At 47.2% G+C, this 10,783-nt stretch overlaps 1 long non-coding RNA gene across 1 annotated transcript; it reads right to left on the reverse strand.

Moving 5' to 3' along the window:
- Positions 1–5,738: 5,738 nt before the first annotated feature.
- LOC123142145 (uncharacterized) lies at positions 5,739–9,009 on the reverse strand. The gene is made up of 3 exons (XR_006470534.1): positions 8,544–9,009; positions 8,305–8,407; positions 5,739–7,971 (listed from the first exon to the last, which is right to left on the reverse strand). It is a non-coding gene; the product is annotated as an uncharacterized lncRNA (long non-coding RNA).
- Positions 9,010–10,783: the final 1,774 nt, after the last annotated feature.

The raw sequence follows: 10,783 nt of genomic DNA on the forward strand, positions 1-10,783 counted from the left end.
GGCGGGCAGGGCTTGGGCAAAGTACATCAAGGTGACTCTAGGAAAATGGCGACAAAAGCTATGTTGGTATCGACCCAAGGTAAGTAATTAAGTAGTACTAGCTAGCTAGCTACCATCTTTTTAATTCTTGTTTCAACACCATTAATTAATTAACATGCTTGATTAATTATTATCTGATTAAATTCTATTCTCGTAAAGGCCCTGAAGCAGGCGCCGGGGACTGAAGTGTGTGCATACTACGTTTGCGAGAATATTCGCATGATGGCGTCCGAAAGGAGCAGATCTGATAGACAGGACTTGGTACGTTTGCCAGAACACTATTCACAAATCTTACATGATTGTCGATATCTAGTCACACAACTAATACACTTGCGGGACCAAAGAGGTGCGGGACCAACTCCTACCAACAGAGCACATACGAGCACTTCAAGAGGAAATAGCGGGATTTTTGCTCGACCAGGTCATAGATCCCAAAGGAGAATACTATTACCCGCTACCACCCCCATGAACCATTTGTCATCGTGCTCCGAAGGCACCAAGGCAACATGTAGGAGAAATTGTATATATATACATGTGTATGTGTGAATAATTAATGGTGGTTGTGAGACATTCGATTATATATATATATATATATATATATATATATATATATATATATATATATATATATATATATATATGATCGGTTCTACGAGAAAATCTATTTATATATATGCATAATGTGTATAATATGTAGTATCGTAAAATACCAGCAAACAAAAAAGAATTAAATGGAAAATACAAAATTAATGGAAAAATAAAAATTAAAACCAGAACCCCCCCAAACATTTAGTACCGGTTGGTGCTACCAACCGGTACTAATGGTCTACCAGCACCCGGGCCTGGCTCGTGCCACGTGGTGGCACTTTAGCGCCGGTTCGTGCCGAACCGGTAGTAAAGGGGGGGCTTTAGTCTCCACTCTTTAGTGCCGGTTGTAGAACAGGCACTAAAGGCCCTTACGAACCGGCGCTAAAGCCCGGTTCTGCACTAGTGGGTATCCTTTTAGGTAGAGGAATGAACAATAGGTTTTTTGACGGAACATAGGGCAACATGTTCTTAGGATGTGCCACACGAACATGACAGTTTAGCCCAAAAGGTATCACGTCCCTTTTTACTGGTAAAAAGGGGGAAAGAAGAGATTTGACACGATGGTTTAAACATGACCATTGATGCATCTTTTAGAGATGGATTTGGTTGCAAAATTGGCTCCCGCATCCATGCTTCCAGACAAACAACAACTAAGGTATGCTAATAGTGGTACATAATAAATGCCTCAGTTATAACCTGATGAGTCACTTGCCCAATATCCTTCACAGATCGCTGTGTCTAAGATCATGCAATAGATTTGAAAGATGCATGATGGCAACCCATCATTAATCATTAATCAGAAAAGAACCTGGAGACTGCAGAAGATGAATATGGCTAATTTGTTCTTAAATAGAAGTTCCAGAAGAATTAATATCGTCTTTTTAAATCTTAAACAGTAGAACCCCTGAATCACCAATCCATTCTAAACTGCAAAGCAACATGTCACTGATAACTGGGTCCAAAAAATCCTTGACTGACCCAACAATAAGTGACCATGCACAACTCTCATCCACACAACATCAACAACATCACCGCCGCCACCAACCGAAGGGGAACACACGCCTATTCCCCAACAATATCACTGACATCTACCAATATAAATCTAAAAAGACATCTATGCATGTGGATCAGAAGCGGGATCGATGGGTACGTACCATGATGGTGAGCGGGGAGGCGTACATTGCCGAGCCGAATATGACACGGAGGATGATGTAGAACACACCCAGAACACAACCAGAGGAGGCCGACGTTCTGGCGGATCATCTAGAACAAGGACGTGGAGGAGTTCAAGTCGGACCCGTACCTAGTGACGCTGCTCAACTGCATGCTCTGGGTGTGTTCTACGGCATCCTCTGCATCATATTCGGCTCGGCAATGTACGCCGACCCCGCTCAGCATCATGGTACGTACTCATCGATCCCACTCTTGATCCACGTGCATAGATGTCTTTTTACATGGTAGATGTTAGTGATATTGTCGGGGAATAGGCGTGTGTTCCCCTTCAGTTGGTGGCGGCGGTGATGTTGTTGGTGTTGTGTGGATGAGGGTTTCATAGGTTAAGTTGTCGTGCATGTTACTTACTGCTGGGTCAGTCAATGAAATTTTTTTGGACCCAGCTGCAGTTCAGAATGGATTGGTGATTCAGGGGTTCTACTGTTTAAGATTAAAAAAGTCGATATTAATTCTTCTAGAACTTCTATTTAAGAACATATTAGCCATATTCATCTTCTCCAGTCTTTGTTCTTTTCTGGTTACTGATTAATGATGGGTTGCGATCATGCATCTTTCAAATCTGTTGCATGATCTAGACACAATGATCTGTGAAGGATCTTGCATCTTACTCAGGGCAAGTGACTCATCAGGTTATAGCTGAGGCATTCATTATGTACCACTATTAGCTTACCTTAATTGTTGTTTGTTCTCGAAGCATGGATGCGGTAGCCAAGTTTGGAACCAAATCCATCTCTAAAAGATGCATCAATGGTCCTGTTTTAACATCGTGCCAAATCTCTTATTTCCCCTTTTTACCAGTAAAACCAACATACTACCTTTTGGGCTAAACTGTCATGTTTTCGTGTGGCACATCCCAAGAACATATTGCTCTATCTTCCGTCAAAAGGCCTATTGTTCATTCCTACCTAAAAAGATACCATAGCCCCTACATGTCCTCTGATTATCGATGTGGTATCCTTGGTATGGATCAACAACTAAGATTGCCAAGATAGCTTCACTTGGCTTTGGCAGTCTGGTCCGACCATGTCACTAGTGGCTGCTGGCTGCTGCTTTTGGCCTGGTTCGGGAGGCTTCGTCGTCGGAAGAGGAAATAAAAATTATCTCCTTCATGCCGCTCTTGCTGTGGTCTACGGTGGCCGGCCCTTTCTTCTGGCTGCAGGTTCTCTGAATGTAGGCTTCAATGTCACTGGGTGACATTTCCTCTACTTTCTAGGCATTCGTGGTTTTTAAAATGCTCTATCTCTTGCAGCCATGAAAGGTTTTCTTTTTCGGGTTCACATTTACATTCAGATATAGGCAACACATCCAAAAGGAAAAATGAAAATAAAAATGCATCACAAAGGAGAATCTAAGAAATATATTCTTCTATAAATGCTAGGCACGGTACGCCTAAAAAAAGGTCAACAAACTTCAAAACTAGAGTAAGAGCATCTACAACCACGTACCTCTAATTCGACCCCTCAAACGTCCGCGGACGAGCTCGGTCAATGACCGGACATGTCCGTTTTGAACTCCTATTTATCCATCCGCGCAACCACAATCCTCATTTTCTTCCTCATTTGTCCGGTCACTTGCACGTGATTGGTGGAGATGAAGAGAGAGAAAGAAAAGAATGAGTAAAGAAAGAGAAAAGGTGGTCCTGGGTGGGGCCGCGTCCTACGTGGCGGATTGATCGGGTGCGCTCGGGCATGTCCGCGAGCCCTCATATCCTCTCCATATTTAAGATGGATATGAGGGTTTGCGGACAGCCCGGAAATATAGAAAAGATATGAGGGGTTCGGTTGGGTCAACTTTTTGCTACTTTTTACTTCTCTCTCCTGTCCGGTCAATGGTCCCGTGCCCGCCCGGTCAATTTGAGGAGTACGGCTGTAGATGCTCCAACAAAAGAAAAATAATAATTTCAATGGACACAACAACTGAGAAGGAAGTAACATGTAAGATATATCTTACTGCATCTAATAGACCGGACCATTACCTTCTACATGGGGTCCTTCTTGATGCAAAATCCATGTACCATCAGCGTCCGTGTGTATGCTGTTGACCACACCCTCAAGGCTTCCTCAACGATAATTGCACCTTGATACCATCCTTCTTGGCCTGGATTATGCCCTTGCTCTATAGCACCTGGTACCATGGCTCCATCCTGACATTGTTCAAGCATTTGCAGGGCATTGAAAGAAATTGTTCCATAAGTTGGTTTCATAAGATATGGTACATACATGTGTCTCCAGCATCTCCAAGTGCATGATGACACGGTCTGCCGTCATCCACTGATCAAGAAGAGAGTATTTAGACTGAAACATTAACTCGAGATATAGAAGAAGGGATCAGGTGTATGATAGTTTCTCTAAATCATTGGAGGAGTACATCATACCTGAACTTCTTGGTGTAGTTGGTGCCCTTGTCGGTCTCCTGCAGCAAAAAACACAGGAAAAACATTTCAGCAAACACCTTGCAGGCAACATGATGCTGGTACAACCAAAAAATGCAAGGAAAAAGCAAAGCATGGGTCTGTGCTACATTAAGCAGAATTTTGGATGGATGCATTGTCTTGTACCTGGCGATGCCACTCTTGATGATAGCGCCACGTGCAGCGCCGTCCGGCCGCTCAGCCCACCTGATCTCCTTCTGCAGCTGCCTCGGCATTTTTGTAATCAGAAAAGAAGGAAATCAGCAGGCAGACCACCTGGCTGTAGAAAATGCAGGATGTGCTTCCTCCCTTCTCTACTTGCTATGTATTGAACTCTTTAGCAGCAAACACAAGCAGCCATTGATCAGTGGTTTAAGTTCGCATAAGAACTTCGATGCATTGCAATGACAATATCACCAACAAACTTAGATAGCCAATAGCTTAACTGGACAACATCAGGGGCGCTCTTCCGTACCAGAGTTCCAACATAAAATGGCTTAAGGAACATCAAATTCTGAACCAGGAACTGGGACATCTGCTTCAAAATGACAAACTTCGTGCTAATTAAAATCAAAGCAGGTAATGAGTAGATTGAATGTCTTCTACATTGGGATGCACAACATAACATGTCATTGTAAAGGAGAGAGAACATTCTGTGAATGCAGTAACTTCATATAAATTTTCATCTTTTTACTACAATTGGGTTCTATAATTAATCTACGAGTCGATCCTTAAGTAAAAAGTGAATATATGTGTCATGCACCTATAAAGGATAAATTCCAGCACATCAATGTGCAAATACATCATGTTATACGGCAGCTTGATGGAGATGGTTCTAATCATCCTAGTTTAGGAATTGCAAAATATGAGATCAATTCAAATGTCTAAAGTACCAAAAATAGTTGGTTGTAGAGAAAGCGAGGAAGTTGAACTTTACCTATGGCTCGACCTCGACGATGGTATGAATGCTCTTGATGGAGAAAGGATTGCTAATGGACCCGATTCTGAGTCATGAAAAATATTGAAAAAAGGGTGCATAAACCTTTGTCTTTGGCCAAAAGAAAAGTTGGCGCACATCAGTGTTCAGATCCAAAAAAAATAGTGTGTATAAATTCTAAACTGTAAATTAGAAGCAGACATTGTTTTGCTTTTGTGCCGGCTTGCGTGCCGTGTGATCGTTTGGGACTATTCGCCTGGTTGTAGGCCATGCTTGTGATTTATCCTTTTACCTTCTGCGTCGCTTTGTTAGTGCGTACTCTGCCTAGTGGCTTTATTTATAAGAGATAAACACACCATTGGTCACTGAACTCTTGCAAGATGAGCATATTGGTCACTCTTCTCTCAAAATGTGATGAACCGGTCTCAACACTCAATTTTATGAGTAAACTGGTCGCTCTGCCGTTTCCAGCCATAACGGCCGCCTAGGTGGCATGCTGACTCAGCGTTGGGACCACAGCTGCAACATGTGCGCATATCAGAGGGCAGGATTTTTTGCAAAAAAGACCCTGAAAACATTAACTCGGAATAGGTCAAGGTTGCACCGGTTTATGGCCCACCTGCAAGCCTCTTACGAATCATACACAAGCTGCTTAGACGCCAGTTACGAGCGCGGCACGGCGGCGACGCGCGCGTAGGCGCAGAAGAGAGCTACGTGAGGTGAGAGTTGGCACGGGGGCCATGCGGGAGTGAGGCTGCACCGGCCTGGGGTGGTGGTAGCGTGCGGGGGCTGGCCGCAGACACATCGACAGTGACCTCCCGTGGCGGCTTCAGCGGCACTAGGGCTCATGCGGGTTAGAGAGGACGGAAGAGATGGAGAAGAGGTGCACCAGCATCGAAGGCTCACCTAGATCAGGCTTGAGCGGACGGAGATGACAACGGAGCTCGAATGCGAGGCCACGGCTGACGGAGGCAGCGGCCGGAGTAGATGAGGCCTTCTCGAGGATGCACGGCATGGATGGGATGTCGCCATAAGCTACAGACGATCTCCATGGGGCCTACCTAGCCGAGAATAAGAAGAAGGTAGATCGGTGCGCGGCAATCTTCCGCCGGAGGGGGAGAAGAATAGTGTGGCTGTGGCGTAGGTGATACATGGACTCCGAGTTTGATTCCTTTGGCAACAATTTACAGGGAATCTCGGTGAAGCCTATGGACAAGACGGCAGACACAAGATGCAGGTGCCTGGGTGGCGATGTTGTGGTTATTATAGTCAGATGATAGTGATACATGGCGGATGACCTTCTGGTGAGATAAATTGTCCTCTAGCTTACCACAGAGAGGAATTGATCAAGGGAGCCATGGCGGCGAGGTCGGACGACGTCGGCACGGAGCCAGTGGTCCTGGAGCCGGTGGTCCGGTGCAAGGAACGCGAGGCGGTGCTCCGGGCAAGGCGGGCTGGCACAGTGCTACACCGCGCGCCCCACGGATGCGGTTGGACATAGAATGTCTATGTCTTCATGGACGGCAAGACATACAGGTTACAGCGTTAGCGACACAAATTTAGACAAATACATGGCGGCTGCGGCTCCAGGCTAAATACATGGCGGCTGCGGCTCCAGGCTACTACGTCCTGGCTCCAGCAAATCTACGGCGGCTTCAGCTGGACACAGTGCGTCCTTTTTCTCTAGTCGCGCGGGTCGCTCGGCCGTAGCAGGTGGCCATGGAGTGCACGAGGTAGCGCGGTGCAGCAGGCTAGCGGAGGAAGGAACCTCGGCCCTAACTGCTGGAACACCACGCCGCACCAGCTGTGGTCACAGAGAGAAAGATGCCACGGGCTCGCAATCACGCTCGTCAGCGGCAGTAGCAGGCTAGCAGCGGTGCAGGTGGCGTGCGCCGACAGTGGCGTCGAGGCATGGCACGGCGTGTTGCAGCTCAGCATGCGCGACCCCGCCGACAGCAATGGCGGGTCAGCGGCGGTGTTCCTGGATCCCAACAAGAGCCCATGGCTTAGCTTGGCGCACGACGAGTTCCAGTCAAGAATGAGCAACACGAGCAAACAATCCTCCCAGTGTCCAAACTGATGCTCCACATCTTTTCAGGGTCCTTTTTGCAAAATATCCCGCCCTCTGATATGCGCATGTGCCATGGGCGTGGACCCAACGCTGAGTCAGCATGCCACCTTAGCGCCCGTTACGCTGAAAACGGCAGAGTGACCAGTTTGCTCATAAAATTGAGTGTTGTGACCGGTTCATCACATTTTGAGAGAAGAGTGACCAATGTGCTCATCTCACAAGAGTTCAATGACGAATGGTGCGTTTATCTCTATTTATAAAGTTGGGTGAATTCCTTTCCTCTAAAAGTAAGAAATGGGCAGTTAGCTTCACGGAAGGCTAATGAAAAGACTACCACTGGAAGTCAAAAGCATATTATCATAACGGGTACACTAATTCAAGCAAACATACATACTGATCAATGCTGTGCATGCAGATGCTAGTCAATCGGTTCCACCTTCAGTAGCTTATAAACTTTCCGTACTGATCGAACTTGTCCTGAACCAACAACTTTCAACAGAAAACATGTAAATAAAACCAATGGATATTTGGTGTAAAAACCGAACTGACAGAATATATGAACACTGTGTCTCTCTCTAACAAATTAAATCGGTTACTTGTGAGTTCACAGCTCTTTATCCAGGGCAAAATTCTGTCCTCCAAAAGAAACTTGCTTATGCTGCCAAATAAACAACTTGAGATCAACCTCTTGAGCTGACAGTAAGAAACAACAAACTGATCAAAGTTGTCCCGAATCACCAAGCCTTGGAATTTTGTCTTTAAAGAAACTAAGAAAACAAAAAAAGACAACAAACACACGGAAAATAATTAGTGTTTATGTGTTTATGTACTTCGTCCCAAGATTCTCGTCTTAGATTTGTCTAAATACAGATGTATCAAGTCACGTTTTAGTATTAGGTACATCCGTATCTAGACAAATCTAAGACAAGAATTAGGTACATCCGTATCTAGATAAATATAAGACAAGAATTTTGGAACGGAGTACTTAATAAAAACAAAAAAAGGAATGAGAAGAAAAGCGCTCACCGCATGAGACAGCAGGTCGACAGAGACCACATGTATGTTCCTTGACGAATCCCTGGCCTGGACACTGGAAAGAACAACCGCATCTGAAGCGAACGCATCTAATCTAACAAAAAAACAGAGGAAAGGAAAGGCAATTAGCCAAGACCCTAATCAGAAGGGAACAAAACATGCCAAAAAGCTGCTATTCTCTGAATTTCACATAGACTGAAGAGATTTGAGCGTTCTCCTCTTGGCAGCACCTCTTGTCGTCACGGCCTGAGGATGCCGCGTTGCTTGCTGCTGTTCCGTGCCCATCCTAACGATGACCTGGAGCCGGCACTGGTGGTGGATGCATCCAGGCGAAGCACTAACGGCGTCGCCATAGACGAAGACCTGCAGACGGCGCCGGTGGTGAATGCATCCAGGCGCTCATGATGATCAGCCTGCGTTGCGTGATCATCACGACCTGCGTTGCCTGCGTTGCCTGATCATCACCACCCTGGTACTCGATCTTGTAGCGGCATATATATATATCCTCCCCTCTCCTCCTCCTTTGGCGTTGCCGCCATGGCTACACCTCGTCCTGAAGAGGGAAAGGTGGGGGCCGGCGGCGGCAGCATAGCTGGAAGAGACCAGCGGCGCCAGACGGGAAAGAAGGCGAGGAGGACGCCGCCTCTCTCAATCGGGGAGAGGAGACGTGGGGGAAAAGGAGAGCTGCAGCGTGGAAGCCGGCCAGAGTTTTCCAGATAACGCGACGCGAGATGCGCACGGATCAGCTACAAATATCTCGCGTTTAAACGGTGAAAACGTAATCAAGAAGCAGTTATGATTGTTCTAAAAAAAAGCAGTTATGATTGATTTTTCTATCCGTATCAAATTTGAGCGTGTTACGGCTGATGCAGGTCATACACTCTCTCTATCACTGTTGGTTATTCATGGAACTCTTTACCAAGCGGGAGAGACGCCGGCGGCAAGCGTGTAGAATTTGCGCCGACCGAGACTCGTAAGAGCATCTCCAACAGCCGCCGAACACGCCGCGCGCTAAAAGCTACTTTGCCGTGTGCCCGTCGTCTGGTTTGGCACGGCGGGCAGCGCTGGCTCCAGCAGCCGCGCTAAAATGCAGCGCGCGCAGCTGTAGCAGCGCAAAAAATGCAGCGCGAGCGACTCTCGCACAAACAACATATGCATTCCAAAACATAAGCAAAAAAGATCAAACACAAACAAAATAAATCAAAATAAATAGTTCAATTTCGTTATTACAACTCAAACAAACAGTTTATCGTTCAATACAACAAATAGTGCAATAAACACAATAAATAGTTCAACAATACAATATCGAACGCACAAATCATGATGCTCTTTGTCGTCCATTCCATGCCCACCACTCCTCAATGAGATCCTTCTGAAGATCATCATGCGCTGCGGGACGTCGAATGGCATGATAGGAGGTGTTGGGGATCGTAGCAGAATTTTAAAATTTTCTACGCATCACCAAGATCCATCTATGGAGTATACTAGCAACGAGGGAAAAGGAGTGCATCTATATACCCTTGTAGATCGCGAGCGGAAGCGTTCTAATGAACGGGGTTGATGGAGTCGTACTCGCCGTGATCCAAATCACCGATGACCGAGTGCCGAACGGACGGCACCTCCGCGTTCAACACACGTACGGAGCAGCGACGTCTCCTCCTTCTTGATCCAGCAAGGGGGAAGGAGAGGTTGATGGAGATCCAGCAGCACGACGGCGTGGTGGTGGATGCAGCGGGATGTCGGCAGGGCTTCACCAAGCGCAAGCGGGAGGGAGAGGTGTTGCAGGGGGAGAGGGAGGCGCCAGGGGCTGTGGTACTGCTGCCCTCCCTCCCCCCACTATATATAGGGACCCCTGGGGGGCGCCGGCCCTGGGAGATCAGATCTCCAAGGGGGGCGGCGGCCAAGGGGGAAGGGGGGGTGGCTTCCCCCCCCCCCCCAAGCCAAGTGGGGCGCCCCCCACCCCTAGGGTTTCCAACCCTAGGCGCAGGGGGAGGCCCAAGGGGGGGCGCCCCAGCCCACTAAGGGCTGGTTCCCTTCCCACTTCAGCCCATGGGGCCCTCCGGGATAGGTGGCCCCACTCGGTGGACCCCGGGACCCTTCCGGTGGTCCCGGTACAATACCGATAACCCCCGAAACTTTCCCGGTGGGCGAAACTGGACTTCCTATATATTATTCTTCACCTCCGAACCATTCCGGAACTCCTCGTGACGTCCGGGATCTCATTCGGGACTCCGAACAACTTTCGGGTTTCCGCATACTAATATCCCTACAACCCTAGAGTCACCGAACCTTAAGTGTGTAGACCCTACGGGTTCGGGAGACATGCAGACATGACCAAGACGCCTCTCCGGTCAATAACCAACAGCGGGATCTGGATACCCATGTTGGCTCCTACATGTTCCACGATGATCTCATCGGATGAACCACGATGTCGAGGATTCAATCAATCCCGTATACAATTCCCTTTGTC

Source organism: Triticum aestivum, chromosome 6D (assembly GCF_018294505.1).
Source record: "Triticum aestivum cultivar Chinese Spring chromosome 6D, IWGSC CS RefSeq v2.1, whole genome shotgun sequence".
Taxonomy (NCBI): Eukaryota; Viridiplantae; Streptophyta; class Magnoliopsida; order Poales; family Poaceae; genus Triticum; species Triticum aestivum.